Source organism: Hordeum vulgare, chromosome 7H (assembly GCF_904849725.1).
Source record: "Hordeum vulgare subsp. vulgare chromosome 7H, MorexV3_pseudomolecules_assembly, whole genome shotgun sequence".
NCBI classification, from domain to species: domain Eukaryota; kingdom Viridiplantae; phylum Streptophyta; class Magnoliopsida; order Poales; family Poaceae; genus Hordeum; species Hordeum vulgare.
Window position 1 is genome coordinate 240,638,949 of NC_058524.1, and position 17,032 is coordinate 240,655,980.

The following is a 17,032-nucleotide window of genomic DNA, read 5'->3' on the forward strand; positions in this document are numbered from 1 at the left end:
CGTTACCTGATAGTCTTGAAAGTAGTGTTGGAGCTTGCGATATGCCATGAAGATTGTATATGCCATCTTTCGATAGTTAGGGTTGCACGTCTTGCACATGGTGAGGACTTCAGACACATAATAAACTGGTTTTTATACCCTTAATTTGTGGTCTGCCGCCTCTCGTTCAACCACGAGTACTGCACTGACAACCTGATTCTTGGCCAATATGTATAATAGCATTGGTTCCCCTATTGTAGGTGCTCTCAATATTGGGTTGCTGGCCAGCAATGTTTTAATTTCTTCTAGGGATGTTATTGCCTCTTGAGTCCACTCGAAATTTTTGGTTCGGTTGAGCACGCAATAGAGCGGTAGTGCCTTTTCATCGAGACGGGAGATAGAATGGCTTAACGCCGCCATCCAACCTGCCCACTTTTTAACATGTTTCAGCTCCGTCGGGATCGCCACTTGGAATAGAGCTCGAACTTTTGCCGGATTGGCCTCTATTCCCCTATGGGAGACGATAACACCGAGCAGTTTACCTACGGGGACACCGAAGACACACTTGTTTGGGTTGAGTCATCTGTCATATTATTGGAGATTGTTGAAGGTTTGTCGGAAGTCGTCCACTAGCTCGCTGACGTGTTTGGTCGTGATGACCACACCATCCACATACGCTTCTGCTGTCTTGCCAATTTGTTTCGATAGGCATGTTTGAATCATGCGTTGATACGTGGCGCATGCTTTTTTTAACCCAAAGGGCATTGTGTTAAAGCAGGATGGCCAGTAGGGAGTGATGAAAGCGGTTGCAGCTTGATCGGATTCCTTCATCTTTATTTAATGGTATCCGGAGTAAGCATCGAGGAAACATAGTGAGGCGTGTCCTGCGGTGGTATCAATTATTTGGTCTATGCGAAGCAAAGGAAACGAATCCTTGGGGCAGGCTTTGTTGAGGTCTTTGAAATCGATCCATAATCGTCAGGATTTGTCCTTTTTGGGACCATGACAAGATTTGCAAACCACTCCGGATGTTTAATGTCCAAATGAATTCGGCTTCAAGCAACTTTGCTAGTTTTGTGCCCATGGCTTGACGCTTGCGTTTGGAGAAGAGACGTAGCATTTCTTTGACGGGTTTGACGCCGTCTATTATGTTCAAGCTTTGCTCGGCCAGTCTTCATGGGATTCCTGCCATTTACAAAGGGTGCGAGGCGAATATATCCTAGTTTTCACGTAAGAATGTGAGGAATGCTTCATCGACCGTCGGGTCGAGCTATGCTCCGGTGGACGCTGTTTTAGCAGGGTCCATCGGGTGCACTTGGAACTTGATTATCTCATCGACATGCTTGAAATATGTGGACTTGGGTCTCTTGCTAAGAGTCACGTCATCCCAGTCGACCATAGATCTTAGTTTGGTGAGTTCTTCAGCTGCTAAGGCCTATGAATGTGCCTCGAGGGTGAGCGATGCGGTTTTATTTTTAGCCCGCAGGGCTCTATCTGGATCGCTTATCAGGGTAATGACACTGTTGGGTCCGGCCATTTTGAGCTTCATATACCCATAATGAGGTACGACCTAATATCTCGTGAACGCCTACCTTCCCAGAAGGGCATGACAACCGCTTTTGAAGGGTACAATATGGAAGGTGAGCTCTTCGGACGTGTAATTCTTGTAGGTGTCGAATACTACATCGAGGGAGACCTGAACTGCGCATCGAACTTCCCTTCTGCGTATAATTCCTCGAAAGGTTGTGCTGCTGCGTTCAATGCGGGATTTATCAAACTGCATTTTATCCAAGGTGTCTTCATAAATGAGGTTTAAGCCGCTACCGCCATCCATTAGCATTTTGGATAGTTTGAAACAATCTATACTGGGATTGAGGACTAATGCGACGGGTGTTTGATTAGAATGTATTCCAGGCTGGTCCTCCTCCATTAATGTAATGGGTGTGCTTGTTCATGGATGTGTCGCTGCCACCATAAATACTTGGCCAGTTTCTCGGAGGGCCCTTTTCCTTTGATTATGTGAGGAGAAAGTCTCATAAATTGTGAGTACGTCGACGCTGTCATGGGAAAGTTGGAGTGAACGCCTTTTTGGTAGTTGGGCCTCGAGAATAGCCTATCCGCTTTTAGCCACGTGCGTGATGATCCAACATGCTCGAAGCCTGTGGGTTGAGACACTGTGAGGCAATGCGGAGTGTATGGGACTTGGGCTGTCTAATAGCTTGCCCAGTATGGTTTGAGATCCATCGAGGGACTTGTTCATTTTTAAAGGCCCAGATTCAATTAGTTGCTACTGGAGTATGCGCTTCCTCCAAGCTTCTCTAGGTTGCTCGGTGTTTACTGGTTCCACATGCAGTTGCTAAGACCGCCAGGTACTTTCCATGGCACAATATTTATGTATCAATGTCAAAAGCTTAGTGAGACTTTGGATGTGGCGACGGGCGAGGGAATTCAAGATTCCCTCCTCGTGGCATTTATGCTAGAATATGTTTATAATATCCTCGCTGTTGTAATCTGGTATCCGATTTATGTTCAACAAGAATCTAGCCCAGAAGTGTTGGACTGATTCTCCTGGCGTGTGTCGGACATGGTGGAGGTCCCGTATGCTAGGCCTTTTGGTGATACTCAGATGATTCCTAGACTCGGAGGTGGATGGGGGTAAATTTGGTGTTTCGACAAAACATGTGCCTCCAATACCATTGAGAAGTTCGGAGCGTTGGGTTCAAAGCCCGTACGGTTGGCCGGACATGATAGCTCGAGGTCCGAATGAGTTTGGGGCATGACTCGATCGCCGGAGAATCGTGGTTACCAGATACCGGGACGCAGATGGTTCTCAGTTCCGGTGGTTGGGAGGACGAGCCCCTCGTTGGTTCTTCAATAGTGGCGATCAGGTGGGTAATAGGTGGGACATAGATTTCCGTGTCATCAGGTTTAATCCCGATCTGCTCGTAGACCGATGGTTGGTCATTGGATACTCACATGACCTAGATTTGGCCAAGCAACTCTTCTAGTTCTTTAATATTCACGACGTTTGTAATTTTGAAGTTTATGGGATCAACCGGAGGTGTTGCCACCTATGGAGTATTCGGAGCTGTGCCTGAACCGTGTTCACCTGCTACTGATTCACAGAGTGCGTCCAATTTGGGATTTGAGACCGGAGCATGATCAGGAGGCGTCTCAAGGATGAGATACACCCCCTCTGATGCTAGCGCATCGTGAGTGAGGGGTGTTTTCAAAATAAGGTTTCCCCAGGGATCTGCGACGAACTCTAAGTTCCCGAACCGAATCTCTTGATTGAGTGTGAGACTTACGACCTGGTCTAAGTGACCGGTGGGATCGACATGCAACACCACACCGTCGAACGTGAAAATCTGCCCAGAGACAAAGATATCCCCGGTGGGGATGTCATCATTAATGATGAGGCAAGCCATCGATATTTCTTGCAATCCTACAAAGGAGCTCTGAATGACAACACCAGTGTTGGTGTCAAAACGAGTTGATCTCGAGTAGGGGGTGCGAACTGTGGAACTAGGGTCGATGTGTAACAAGAGACGAAGGAGACAATGTTTTACCCCGGTCCAGGCCCTCTTAATGGAGGTAAAACCCTACGTCATGCTCTTGTTATTGAAGGGATAGTACAGAGTACAAAGTTGATCTAGTGCGAGATTGGATGTTGTGGTGTAAACCCTATTCGTAATGAGTTTTATATGTTCTATGAACTAGAGTTCCTGGCTTATATAGATGCCAAGGGTGCACATGTTTACACAGGGTCGGTTATAATAGAGAAGGAATATTCCAATTATTACATCGCCTTAGATTGTAGGCCAAGTCTTCGGAAGAGTCCATCTGGAGTCCGATACTTCCACTGATAGTCAAACAAGCTCGAGAGTCCAACCCATTAGAATAGGTAGACGGCCCAAGGACCCCCTAGTCCCGGACTCCCTCAAATGTTCTCAGGAATTTATTTTTGGGACATTTTTTATAGCATGGGAATTAAAATAAAGGAATTTTTGTATTATACTTTATTAAAATCTTTAATAACAAAAAATAAAACTTGGGACATAGTAGGTTGTGTCTACTAAATTTATCGACCCCGTGCTTCTAAAAAAGAATCTATTAATAAGGTTGATCAAGTCTTACTAAAAACCATTTTTGAGCGACATGAAACTGATTGTTTGGTATAGAACTAAGTTACTTCAATAGGGATGTGCATCTCCCCAACAATAAGAAGTTTATATTTACTTTGATAGTAGGAACAGGAAATTTAAACCCACCAATAGTAATTGTGGCAATTTGCTCAATGTAATTGATATTATTTACCGAAGCTTGTTTCTTAAAAAAATGCATTGTGTGTTGTTTACCATTGACATGAAAGGAAACCTTGCTTTTGCTACAATCAATAGCAACACTTGCAGTATTCAAAAATGGTCTACGAAGGATAATCGACATGTTGGCATCCGCGGGCATCTCAAGAATAACAAAGTCCATTAAGATAGTAATATTTGCAACCACAACATGGACATCCTCACCAATTCCAATTGGTATACCAATGGATTTATCAGCAATTTGCAAACATATTTCAGTAGGTGTAAGCTTATTCAAATCATGCCGTTTATATAAATAGGAAGGAATAACACTGACATCAGCTCATATAACATAAATAAGTTTTACATAACTTTGTTTAATGGGGCAAGGTATTGTGGGTATCCGAAGATCTCCAACTTCGTAGGCACTCCACTATCAAAATAATATTTAGCAAGCATGGTGAAAATTTGAGCTTCATGTATATTTCCTTTATTACTAATCATATCCTTCATATACTTAGCATAAGGATGCATTTTCAAAATATATGCCAAGCGTGTTCGTAAAACAATGGGCCAAGCATTTGAACAAAGCGCTCAAAATCTTCCTCGTCCTTATTATTAGAAGGCTTAAGAGGGAATGACATGAGTTTTTGAACCCATGGCTCTCTTTTTCTATTGCGTTTTCTAGCAATGAAGTCCTTCTTATCATAGCGTCTATTCTTAGGATGTGGGTTATCAAGATCAATAACTAAAAGTGCGTTATATCGACTAGAGGGGGGGGGGTGAATAGGCGATTTTTAGAATTTCATCGCTGTGGAAATTCCTTGTGAGGAAATTCCTCAATGATGAATTAAGTGCAGCGGAAATAGCGAAGGATCAGAAGAGCAAAGTCTACTACAACAAATTACTTGGTCAAGATTATGAGAATCGTTTTGCACAGTACTCAGGAACAAAGAACGGAGGTGAAGATTAACTCGAGTGAAGAATTTGAGGTTGTGGAAATTCAGAGAAAGTCTTGAGACAAATTCTTCAAACAAGAAAGATCAAAGTATTCAACATACAATTTTGAGGAAATGAAATAGTTGAAGAAATAGAACCCGTAGCTCGATGAAGACAGTTGTTGATGACCCAGTTCCAACTGTTGTGACAGTTGTACGTCTGGTTCGGAGCGGCTTGGTATTGAAACCAAAGGACACATAGTCCCAGGACACATAGTCACTACCGTATTCTCCTTGAGCTAAGGACACACAGTCCTCGCCCAACACTCATGGTAAGTCTTCAGGGCAGACTTCCAAATTCTCACAAACTCGGTCACCCGACGACCCACAATTGACTGTTGGATGCTCTAGACCATGACGCCTAACCGTCTGGAGGATGCAGAGTCCTCAAAGGTAAAAGGCTCCAGTTCCACAAAGGAACAAATTCTTCAGTGATGCTCAATCACTAGGTTTTTGGTTTGGGGTATTTCCTCACTTGATGATTTTCTCTCGAAGACTTTGAGGAATTTGGGTTGCTCTAAATGACAAGTGCCAGTTTCTCTCGGAGCAGCCAACCAGCAAGTGGTTGTGGGGCGGCTATTTATAGCCTGGGAGCATCCCGACATGATTTGACATAAAAGCCCTTAAATATTGTGACCATTGGGTGCATAAGATTAGTGAGGTGGCGCGTGTTGCGGCAATGGTAGGAACTTTCAACTACGAAAGTCCTCATGTCGCTTATATTCCTCACTTTGAGGCTTTGGTAGGTTTAGGCTTGGGTTGAGAATCATGAAGAAATTCATTCCGTAGTATTACTTCGACCCCCTTTAACAGTACGGTGTTCCTATGACTCAAGAGTAAAGAAAATGAAACAGAAAGAATAAATATTCACGCTTCAAAGTCTTCACACTGTTTTCTTCAGGACACACCGAAGTCCTTATTTTCAATATCTTCATGAGGAATATCAATTTCATCGCAATTTCTTCGCGATCAAAGTCTTCAAGGTAAGACCAAATTATTCAGCCAAAGACATTCATTTTTAGGGGTCGATATTCATCGTATAACTCAGACTCCTCAGCGACTTATAGAGCATGTGTACACTTACAAACACATTAGTCGCTTAACCTATAAGTGTCCAAACCACCAAAATCACTAAGGGCACTAGATGCACTTACAATCTCCCCCTTTTTGGTGGTTGATGACAATTAGGTTATGTTTTCAAGGGGATAATAATATGATATGTAAGTACTTCGTTTGAGGAATTTGAAATCAAGATACCGACACACTCCCCCTGAAGATGTGCATATTTTGAGGAATTTGCTTTGTATAGTAGATGCACATTGATGATTTATATCATGGAGATCTCCCCTTGTATCTTGTAAATCATGCATACATTTGATATATAATATGAGGAATTGAAAATTCATGATGAAAACTGGTGGCTGACGAATTTCAGCATGCCTGCACTAATAGATTTTGAGGAATAAGCATGCGAGGAAAAACATTCACAAGAATCAGAGCACCATCGGGCTTAAGTTACAACTCATTACATCAAACACTTCAGAAAAGCCAAGAGTTTGTAACTTAATAAAGTTTATAAGCCCCAAAATAGACCACACTTGAAGACTAGCTCTCATATTTCTCCCCCTTTGTCATCAAGTGGCGAAAAGGGACAAAACTGAGGACTAACGCCCTTGGAGAAATTCACTTCTTGGTTGATGTAGAGGCGTGAGGATCCTTGGTGACACGCTTCTTCCTTGGACCAGTCCCAGTGTCCTCTTGTTCTTCATCTGATTCACCAGTGTGAAATGAAGAAAATGAACTTTCCTCCAAGTCAGGAACTGGAATTGGCTTGAATTTCTTCTTTGGAGGCCACGACCAGTCAAAGTCTTGACTGAACTCCAATTTCTCAAGTTCCTCTTGAGTCTTCAGATAAGCCAAGGTTGCGCAAGTGCGATCAAACAACTCATGAAGATAATAATGATTTTTCTTCACTGCATTCTAAGTTTCGTTGAGGGTTTTCACAATGGCACCAAACTAGTGTTTAACCCACTTGTGATTGCGATCGACCTTTTGATGAAGACTGAGGAGTAGCTCTGTGTTATTCATCACTCTGGGGGCAGTTGGGCTTGGAGGATCTTGAGTAGCAGTGTCATCATATGAAGAATAGGAATCTTCCTTGCGAAATTGGCCATCGAGGGGCCGATTTCCTTCATCAATTACAGACTTGCCTTTGCCTTCAACATGTTCAAATGATTTCTTGATGACTTTGATAGGCGGCAGATATTCGAGGTGATTCTGAAAATCAGCTTGATAGTTGATGCCTGAGCTGTTTCTGATGAATCTCATTATGCAAGGCGCATATATCTTCAATTCAAATGGTGACAAGGCATTGTCAGCCAAAGTCCTCAAGAAGAAATCATGAAGATTCATAGGTATGCCATGGATGACATTGAATAGGATATTCTTCATGATGCCTACGACATCTTGTTCATCATCACGCCCTTTGATAGGAGCAATGGCATAAGACATGATTATATACACTGTTCTGGGTTCATACTTCAAGTCCTATACCAGAAATCAAGTCCTTGGGGGTTGGTCCTTGGCCAAAGGCTTCATGAGGACTTCCATCACGTTGTTGGGCAGTTCTCGTTCATCATACATTAGAACTGCATCCTCTAAGGGAATTGAAATTGGAAGAGCTCGAAGCAATTCAGTGGCTGGAGCTTGGTAGTGCGTGTGCTGAGTCATCCAATCTAAAACCCAAGTGTTGACATTCTTTGGGTTGCCAAAGATGTGCAGTGTGGCGTAGAATTGAAGAGTGATGTGAGTGTTCCAATCTCCGATGTCAGTACAGGAAGTCAGTAACCCAACTTCGTGAAGAACGTTGAGGACTGGAGCAAAGCAAGATATTTCCTCCATATCACAGTGAGGAATATGGGTATGCCGAAATATCTTGTTTCTCCCACAGAGCACAAAAGCATAGTAGTTAAGCTGATTTCTTGTCCAGAACTTCCTGTGTCTGATGCGAAGCTTGTCATATGGATTTTTGCGAGTGAAGTACATGCGTTCTTCATAGAATGATTCTTTCTGAAAATTTGGCCTTTTGGAGAAAGGCTAATTTTGCTGCGGTTGAAGATGTGTTACTGTTCTTGAGGAGTAGCCACTACCATTGTTGTTTCTGTGTTCACCACAACAATAGCGGTTTCAGTGTTGGATGCAGTAGCATTTTCTTCAGTTTGAGTATTTTCCTCAGTTTGAGGATTCTCTTCAGCTTGAGGAATTTACTTGTTGGAGGAGGCATTTGCAGTATTCATCACTGCATTGTCTTCAGCTGATGCGGTTGATTCTTGAGCAGATTCCTCATGAATGCTTATTCTGTCAGAGCCGGTGAAAATATCAGTTGCTGCAAGAGTTGGAGGGATTTGAGTCGACCTTGGTGAGCGAGGATGAGTTTCTTCCCAGAAATCATCATGGATTACTGGTGTGGTGCACCCAATGTCATCATCACCCACTTCTTCTTTAGTGGTATTTGGAGGAGTGGTGGACTGAGGAATATCATCTATTTGTATTTCCTCATCCATTACTTCATCATCTTCAGCATCATTCATTTCTTCATCTTCTTCAGGAATGACATAGTCAACTCCGAAGGGAACGACCATGTATGATGGTGCTACATTCAGAGGAGTAGCATCCACCGGGGATGATGAAGATTATGTCTGAGTGATCTTCAGATGTTTGGCCTCTGAGGATTCTGAGGCCATTGAAACTTTTATCTTTTTGGCTTCTTTCTCAGCCGCTTTGTTTTTCTTCACGTATGATGCAGACAGAGTCACTTTCTTCACCTTTGAGGGTTGCGGCGAAGGGAAAATTTCATCAGGCACTGGTTCAGTGTCAGGCCTGGCAATTTCTTCAGTTGGAATATTTTGAGAAATTTCCTCAGCAGCTGGTTCATCAATTTCATCTTCCTCACGTAGCTGAACATTGTAGCTTGGCTGAGGTGGGGTTTGCTGCTTTGGAGGGGCAGTCCTCTTGTTGTATTCATCAACAACAGTTGTTGCAGCCTTGATGAATTTCACTTTTACACCTTGATGATCAGAGTGAAGACTTGTATACTTGTGTGTGAGGGTTTTGAGTTCAGCCTGAGTTGATACAAGTGCTTCATGCGTCAGGTTGATGCGATTCTGCTTGAGGAATTTCTCCTTTTTCATTTAGCAGCCTTTGCTTACTTGGCTTGCTGCTCTTTCCACTTTGCTTCATTTACGAAAGTAGCCACCATATGGATGACACCAGGGGGAAGCTTTAAGTCATCAACCATTTTGTTTGGATCTTTATACCAGAGGTCGATGAAATCCAGCAAAACCGACTGATGGAGCTGCCGGAGGCTTGTGCAACACGTTCCTGTTTGTTTCTGATGATTGCTTGGAGTGTTTCATCATCAAATTCTTTACTCCCTTCTGATGCAGAAGGAACGTTGATGACTTTGCTAGGACTTGGCCTGATGCCCCTACCATCAGTCATTTCAGTCTTCAACAAAGTGGGTGAATACTTTGCACCAGAGCTAGTGGCAGATGGCACTAGAAACTTGATTGTGCAGGTTGAAACTTACTGAGCTGCTTCTGTTGTGGAGGTGAAGACTATGGTGCTATTGAACATTTTGCTGCCGTTGCACCCTTTTGAGGCAATTGCTCTTTTGGCACAGGAGTAAAGGCTTTGGGTTTCTTCAGCAAAGTCTTCTTCTGAGGAATTTTTGTAGGAGAGGCCTCAACAAGTTAGGAAGTGGCAGCACTTGCTGCAACAGTAGAATCCTCATTGAATTTCTTCATAGTTGCTTCTGCCTTCTTCTGTAACTTAGACAAATATTTGTCTTTCTCAGCTAGGTAATCCTCAATAGTTTCTACACTTGAGGGATGAGCGACTCGTTGATCACCCTGTGGAGGCCTTTTGCATGGTGGCTTGAGGGCGAATTTCTTCGCATATTTTGGAGTCACATATTTGTACTCCTTCCACTCCTTAGCCCACCTACGCTCAATCATCTGAAGCCTTATTTTGCGCTTCTCCATGGTGTCTTGCCATGTATTTCCTCATCCGGAGTAAAATAGTCAGCATATATATCTTTAGGTATTTCAAATGCTCTTTTCTATTCAAGCTTCGTTCCTCCTTCCTGCTTCCGGTCATCCTCCATTTTCTTCAATCGAGTCTTTTGCACAGGAATTTGAACTCTTGGTGATTCCGAAGACAAAGGTAAAGTTTCTTCGAGGAATGCTGCAAATGAGTTAAGTTGATGAGAACCTAGAAATTCATCAGATTGCATTTTTGTACCTGTGAACAGAGTATAGGTGCGAAGAATTTGAAGAGGTCATATGCATTCTCAGATTTGAAGAAATTGATTTTTTTTGAACTTGAGGAATTTGACCAGTGAGTTGTGGAATTTGACTAAGCATTCTGATCTTGGGTTCGAGAGTTGTGCAGATTCTAGAATTTACAAAATTGAGGAATCTCATAAAGAATTTTAGTGGCTTAGTGAAATTTATCAGGTGTTTGAGGAATTAGTGTGCATGGCTAACAGACTCTCCGAGGGAAAACAGATTTCGTGAGTCTTAAGTGAATGAAAAGATCAACAGAGGCACTAAAATAGGATTTTACTTACCCTGTGTGAGGAACACAAATAACTGGAGTAGTAAAAGAGAGAAGTTCCTCGGTTCAGATCTTCAGCGCCCTAACTTGGCAACTGAAATCAGCTACGGCGGCGGCGGAAGACGATTTTCCGCGGATGGCATGAGTCCGGCGACGGCAAGGGCGATGCAGCGAAGCTTTTCCTTACCGGCGGCGAGGATGCTAGCGGTGGTGCTAGGGTTGAGCTCGAGTGGAGAAGACGAGAGGACGAAGAGTTTTGACTGAGGGGGGTAAGGGCTTATTTATAGCACAGGTGAAAAACTGTTCGTCTAAAATATTCGGACAGAACTGCCCTTGCCCTTTGTCTCCGCATGACACATGGTGCCCACGACTAAAGCGGTGGAGTTCGTGGTTATCCGATCGTGAGAAGTGGGTCCATTTGCTGTGTAACCTTATAAAAACAGTTTTTGAATTTTTGAGGATTTTGTTGCAAAGTCCTCAGATGACAAGGACAGAGTGAGGATTTTGAACAAGTGTTAAGTAGAACACATACGAAGAAATGAGAATAGACTGGGTTGAGCTTAGCATAGAGGGGAGTCACGTCCGATAACATTCACTTAGATGAAATATCAAATTGAAGACTGAGCTATAAGTGAATGTTGTCGTGGACTTTGAAATCCCAGTCTATGTATATATGCAACTAAAAATCGTCAAACATTTTGAATAATTTGAAGATTTTGAGAATTTGAGGATTTTGTGACAAAGTGTCAGATTGATGAATTTCAACTTTGAAGAAAAACAGCTTGAAGAATTTCAAAGTTGGGTGGTGGCATGACCCACCGTTTAAGAATGATGATTTCAGGCGCCGCGTACAATTGTCGTAGGGCCCTGAGAACCAAATTCTTCATTAATTTCTTCAAACTAAGAGTGATATTCTTCATTGATTGAAGAAAATCGGTTCTTCGTGTGTTGCACATCTAAGTCATCAATTTTGCATAAGTGTCAGGATGTGTGCATGTTTTTACAAAACATTTGAAGACTCTAGGATATTTAGCTCACACCACAACTTGCAAAACCTTCTCTCACCCAAGAGCTTAGTGAAAATATCTGCTAGTTGATTTTCAGTCTTCACATGGTCGATGATGATATTGCCCTTGAGGACATGGTCCCGAAGAAAATGATGATGAATCTGGATGTACTTAGTCTTCGAGTGTTGTACTGGTTTGTAGGCGAACTTGATTGCCTCACATTGTCGCAGTAGAGGGGCACATTCTTCATGTTGATGGCATAGTCTCTGAGGGTTTGTTTCATCCATAGCAGTTGAGGACAGCAGGATCCAGCAGCAATGTACTCAACTTCGGCAGTGGAGAGAGAAACAGAGTTCTGCTTCTTTGAGGACCATCAAACTAATGATCATCCGAGGAAATGGCAAGTGCCTGATTTTGACTTGCGATCCACACAGTCACCAGCATAATCAGAATCAGAATATCCAACAAGGTGAAAATTTGAGCCCTTGGGGTACCATAATCCTAGTGTTGGTGTGTGAGCTAAGTATCGAAGAATATGTTTCATAGCCTTATGGTGTGATTCCTTTGGTTTTGCTTGAAAACGAGCACACATGCAAACACTAAGCATTATATCTGGCCTAGATGCACATAGATACAATAGAGAACCAAAATCTTTACCATTTTCGTCAGTGCAGAGGTGGCCATTGGTAGGCATAGGGATCTTGGCGCCTTTGTATTCATGCATGTTGAATTTCCTCAGAACGTCCTTGAGGTATTTCTCCTGAGATATGAAGATACCATTGCGTTGTTGACGAATTTGAAGACCTAAGAAGAATTTCAGCTCCCCCGTCATAGACATCTGATATTCTTCACTCATCATGTAAGAAAATTCATCACTGTCACATTTGTCAGTACAACCAAAGATAATGTCGTTGACATATATTTGGCACACAAATAGTTCATTGTCATAAGTTTTTGTGAAAAGAGTTGGATCGAGTGAACTAGGTTTGATGCCTTTCTTCATGAGGAATTCCTTCAATGTATCATACCATGCCTGAGGGGCTTGCTTGAGGCCATATAGTGCCTTTTTGAGTCTGAAGACTTTGTCTAGATGCTTTGGATCCTCAAAACCTGGGGGCTGAGCAACATATACTTCTTCCTCAAGCTTACCATTGAGGAATGCACTTTTCACATCCATTTGATATAGAGCAATGTTATGATAATTAGCATAAGCTAGCACTACAAGGAATATGCTAATACACGACGCTATTTTTTTGTCGCTACATCGTCATGGTTTTTAATTTACGACGATCTCACGACGAAAAACCAAGCGTCAAAAATGGAGCATCACAAATGAACAACAACGACGTTTTGATTAAAATCATCGTAACTTTTACGACGATTCCTGGATTGTCGTAACCTTTACGACAATCCTAAATCGTCGTTGGCAATCAAACTCAGTCCTATGTGGCAGTCCTACGTGGCAAAATTACGACGAAATCAAAACGTCATGGTTGAAATCAGCCCAACCCATTTCAATTGATCACATGGGCTGGTTTTAATTTTTTGGTCTTTTTCTTATTGGGCTTCTTTTTGGGCCTTAGCCTGTTTACAGCCACTTCTAGTATTTTTTTGAATTTTTTTATATCATCATAATTTCGGCCCTAGCCTTTTAGAGCCCAAATACATTTGGTCCAGTTTCAGTTTTGGCCCTTTTTCATTTTTGAATTCAGCAACTTTTTGTTACAGAATTTGGATTCATTTCTATTTGTTGGGCCTTTTCAACCCAATTATTTATACAGTATTAAATCCAACACTATTTCATATTCAAATCAAGAAAACTCCAAATCGAATTAAAATCATCCATCATATAACATCATCTCATGAATACATTTCCTTACACAGGAATATAGCAAGAACGAACAAAATTGCAAAAAAGAACAATGGCACATGTGCTACTGTCCCAACAGTACAGTGGACTTCATTCCGCCCTCTAATGAGGCATGCTCGAGATGCCACAACTTGTCAACCTACAAAAACATTACAGTGCACATGCATCAATCAAAAGGAAACAAATATAAAAAATATTAGAAATAAAAAGATTTGTTTTCATCGTGAAGATGATGTTAAAAATCCTGAGATGTAAATTCTGGAGTATAATTAGTCCAACCTAAACAGGTCATAGAAACTGAAAATTAAATTTCAAACTATCTAAGATTGTTCCAGGAAATTCTGGACAAAGGAAATGCACAGAAGCAAACTCAATATCTTTATGGTATTTTCGCTTTACTGGAGGAATTTAAGCACTGACACAAGCAGGAGTCAATGACACAATAATTAGCAGACATGTAAGATAATACAAAACAAGCTACTCCACATTACTGTGATAACCAAGTGCAAACCAGGGTGTAAGAATATTAGCCCAAAAAATCCTTTCGGCAACATACATCACTAAATTACGCTATCAATAAGTGCACCAGAGACTCTAATTTATTACCTTCAGAACTTTTAGATTGAATCAAATGAAAACATGAAAAAGGGACTACCAAAGAGCATTATTGATTTAGATAGAGCTTGATGCTGAGTTGATTTCTGGTGTCAACTGGGTAATTCTTTAGCCAGATTGGAGAAAGGAAACCTGACTAGCACTCAAAATATTAACTAGAAGACAATAGTAAAACATAAAAGATGGATCAGATTTCTGGCTTGGAATCCTGATGGGATTACATTTGCGCATTGTACAGTCATAGTCGATAATTTGGGGAAAGTATCCTTAGGTCCATATAATCCAAGGAAAAAAGAAATTGATCATCACAGTAAGTGCAGAAACGTGGTATGGATATGATATCATCACTTCTCACAGCAAACAAAAAATGGTGTAGGAGTTTCTATTTATTTAAGACAAGACAACTATACAGCATCCATGACAGAATGTGCTGCTTACTAGACATTTAGAATAAGTAGAGATACAAAAACAAAACTTCTGATGCCGAATATGCACAGTTTAATAATATACTGTATGATGAGACACCTAATAAGTGTTGATCATCACTGATGAATCAACCACAGAAACCAGGTATAGAAAGAACAATATAGTTGATATGTGTAAACGAGGGTATAGTAACAGGAAGCTCCTTGTATGAGAGCAGCCAGTGTCGCAAAAACCTGTTTCCTTTTTGATGTATGCCAATCTAACGAGAAACAAGGCCATGAAAGCAGACCAAGCATCATATACCTCATGGCATCCCAAATACCACTATCCAAACAAAATTCAGTTCAGTGCTAAGATATGTATGGAAAAGTTGAATGCAAAAACCATCTCAAAGAATGGTTCGTGCTATAATCTTAATCCAAAGAAGGCAAATAGAGTTAAGCAAAAATATCGACATTCATTATTGATTTTGATTACATGCAAATAAGTAAAAATGCCCTACTCTACCAATAAGACATAAGTAAAGAGCTGACAACACTAGACTGTACAACTACACAAACACATGAGGTGCTTCTAAGAAAAAAATAAACCTGAATTTAGCGTCAGGACTAGCCAATTCAGAAAGTAAAAAACACATTACTGAACAGTCACACTTTCCAAAACACTAGACAATCTAGAAAGTAAAAAACACATTAGCAAAATTGCAGGACAACACAAAGGAACAATTAATTTGTGTAGGTGACTGCACAAATACTATTCATCTGGACAGCAGAAAACTGATCAACAAATCCTTTTCGGACAATTAATTCATCAAAAGGAACAGGACATATCAGGTACTGAATTTGGTAAACTGAAATATACCCAACAAAATACCGAGCACAAACAACATGTTTTAATATTCATATTCAGTTAGGGGAAGAAAGTTGGCATACATTTGTACATTAGAAAGTCCACGACTAACAAAACATTCATGGTAACACAAAAGGCACAATCCGGCGAAGTGTTGTAAATTCCCTTGTATCCGAGTGGCACAAATCTGCCTATTTATGAAGTAAATCTAGGCCGGAATTCCTAGAATCTCGAACCCCCGAAGTCGTTGAATAACCAATTTATTAGCAGATCCAACGGGCTAAACTTGTCAAGTACTAGAAACATCTATCTAAACGTTGTCCCATGTAACATCAGATCCGGAAAATCTCTAGTTGGGACGTGTCCCGCTTACTTGAGGTAGTCGTCGTTGAAGAGGTCTTCCCGTCGTCTTCCTCCTCATCGAGGAGAACGGTGGTGTCGTCGTCCTCGGGGTGCACATTGGGGTCGACCTCCGCCTCACCATCGTCGTCCGAGTAGGAGGATGGGTCGATGGCACCGCAGTTGGTGGTGGTATTGGGAGGCACCCGGTCGGTGCTGAAACCCGGCGAGCCCAATGGATACAAAACTGAATATTCAGCAGTTATAACAGGTTTTAATTAATATACAATGCAAATGTCTTCCTAATTGGTACATCCTGAATTTTCTCGACTGTTCATTTTATTTACAAGAGAAAGAAAGGAAAGCAATATGTACACTATTTTCCACAGAACATTCTTCACTGCAGTAATTAAGAGCCCTTCAGGAACATAGAAATTTTACCGAAACGGTTCAATCCACATTTCCCTTGTGGGAAATGGAGAATAAATGCTGCATTCCAACAGGGCCTTAAATCACTGGCTAATCGAAGACACCCCAACCACATTAAGGACGCTAAAATTTATGGACAACAAGTAAATTTTTTGCGGCATTCTGAACATTTTCCACCGAGTTCCTTCCGTATTGGCACACCACTTGCTTCAAAAGCATCAGGTGGTCGTCTTTCAATCAGTACATCCTGATCCTGGTGGTTATGTGATGCTGGCACATAGGGCAGCGCACCAATTTTTTCCTGCAGTCATAGCAAATCCGAATTAAACGTGTTAGCAATTTGTATATACAACAAGAATTATGAATAAATGTTCAGAGGAAAGCAAGGGGATATTTTTTGCACCTGATGTCCACATCCAAATGCGAGATCCTTTGGTTTATCCATACATATGTCGCATGAGTGCAATCACAAAAATTGCAAGGCTTAGTTCCTTTTCCACAAAAATTAGAGGGTCCTTCAGTTACCAAAAAGTTTCGGTATACAGAAACTTAGTATTACGAAGAAGAACTCTATTTCATGATCTGGTCGTCGGCAAAAGAAGC

The 17,032-nt window shown here is 41.5% G+C and overlaps 2 non-coding genes across 2 annotated transcripts; both read right to left on the reverse strand.

Annotated features, from left to right (window-relative positions):
* Positions 1 to 14,568: 14,568 nt before the first annotated feature.
* On the reverse strand, positions 14,569 to 14,663 carry LOC123414395. The gene has a single exon (XR_006614369.1). It is a non-coding gene; the product is annotated as a small nucleolar RNA Z103 (small nucleolar RNA).
* A 318-nt stretch (positions 14,664 to 14,981) lies between these two features.
* On the reverse strand, positions 14,982 to 15,127 carry LOC123414518. Its single transcript, XR_006614455.1, has one exon. It is a non-coding gene; the product is annotated as a small nucleolar RNA F1/F2/snoR5a (small nucleolar RNA).
* Between the last annotated feature and the right edge of the window lie 1,905 nt (positions 15,128 to 17,032).